The sequence below is a fragment of the Lathyrus oleraceus genome, chromosome 5 (assembly GCF_024323335.1).
Source record: "Lathyrus oleraceus cultivar Zhongwan6 chromosome 5, CAAS_Psat_ZW6_1.0, whole genome shotgun sequence".
In the NCBI taxonomy this organism is placed as follows: domain Eukaryota; kingdom Viridiplantae; phylum Streptophyta; class Magnoliopsida; order Fabales; family Fabaceae; genus Lathyrus; species Lathyrus oleraceus.
Genome location: NC_066583.1, coordinates 282,584,722 through 282,586,335, shown reverse-complemented (window position 1 = coordinate 282,586,335; position 1,614 = coordinate 282,584,722).

The window sequence follows — 1,614 nt, the reverse complement described above, 5'->3', positions numbered from 1 at the left end:
AGTACTTATTGTTTTAGCTTGTTGGGTTGTCAGAATAGAGATGGCTGGAAGAGGTAGAGATGATGCTGCGATTGCTGAGGCTCTGGGTATGCTGGCTGGAGTACTTGGAGGGAATCCGAAAGTTGTGGGATTGGGAGCTGCTCGTCAACTGAGTGAGTTCCAGAAGAACAATCCTCCAATGTTCAAGGGAGCATACGATCCAGATGGCGCTCAGAAGTGGTTGAAGGAGATCGAGAGAATCTTCCGAGTGACTGAGTGTGCCGATAACCAGAAGGTCAGGTTCGGTACGCATATGCTGTCAGAGGAAGCTGATGATTGGTGGGTTGCTACCCGCACTGAGTTGGAATCTGCTGGGAATACTGAGATCACTTGGGCTGTGTTCAGAGAGAGATTCCTGAGGAAGTACTTTCCAGAAGATGTCAGAGGAAAGAAAGAGATAGAGTTCTTAGAATTGAAGCAGGGCAATCGGTCTGTTACTGAGTATGCTGCTAAGTTCACAGAGCTGTCGAAGTATTACACTCCCTATGATGAGGCTACTGGGGAATTCTCGAAATGTGTGAAGTTTGAGAACGGGTTACGCCCCGAGATCAAGCAGGCTATTGGGTATCAGCGGATTAGAGTGTTTTCTGATTTGGTTGACTGTTGCAGAATTTTTGAACAGGATACCAAGGCCAGAGCGGAGAGCTATCAGCAGAGGGTTGATAGGAAAGGCAAGAATCAGAATGATCGTGGGAAACCGTATGCAGCTGGCAAAGGTTTCCAGAGACAGAGTGGGATGAAGAGGCCTAGTGGGGGAGACTCCAGTGCCCCTTCTAAGTGTTACAGATGTGGTCAGGCTGGACATCGTTTCCATGAGTGTGCTAGTGTTGAGAAGAAGTGTTTCAAGTGTGGCAAAGGTGGTCATTTGGCTGCAGAGTGTCGGTTGAAGACGGTGACTTGTTTCAACTGTGGAGAGGTGGGTCATATTAGCCCACAGTGTCCTAAGCCGAAGAAAGAGAACCAGTCGGGAGGCAAGGTCTTTGCTTTATCGGGTTCTGAGACTTTTGCAGATGATCGTTTGATCCGAGGTACGTGTTATATTAATGGCTTTCCTCTTGTAGCTATTATTGACACAGGTGCGACTCATTCCTTTATATCTTTGGATTGTGCTGTGAAACTTAAGTTAGAGATATCTGAGATGCTTGGAAGTATGGTGATTGATACTCCTGCGAAGGGTTCAGTGACTACTACTTCAGTTTGTTTAAACTGTCCTTTGAGTATTTTTGGTAGAGACTTTGGGATGGACCTAGTGTGTCTTCCACTAGTGCAAATTGATGTTATTCTGGGTATGAACTGGTTGGTGTGTAACCGAGTCTATATCAACTGTTTTGATAATACTGTGATTTTTCCTGAGAATGAGGAAGGAAAGAGTTTGTTTCTATCAGCAAGGCAGGTGAATGAGGCAGTAGTAGATGGGGCAGAGTTGTTTATGCTGTTAGCGACTTTGGAGGCTAAAGATAAACTGGTGATTTGCGATCTAGCTGTGGTGTGTGATTTTCCTGATGTGTTTCCTGAAGAAGTGAATGAATTACCGCCAGAGCGTGAAGTTGAGTTCTCGATTGATTTGGTACCTGG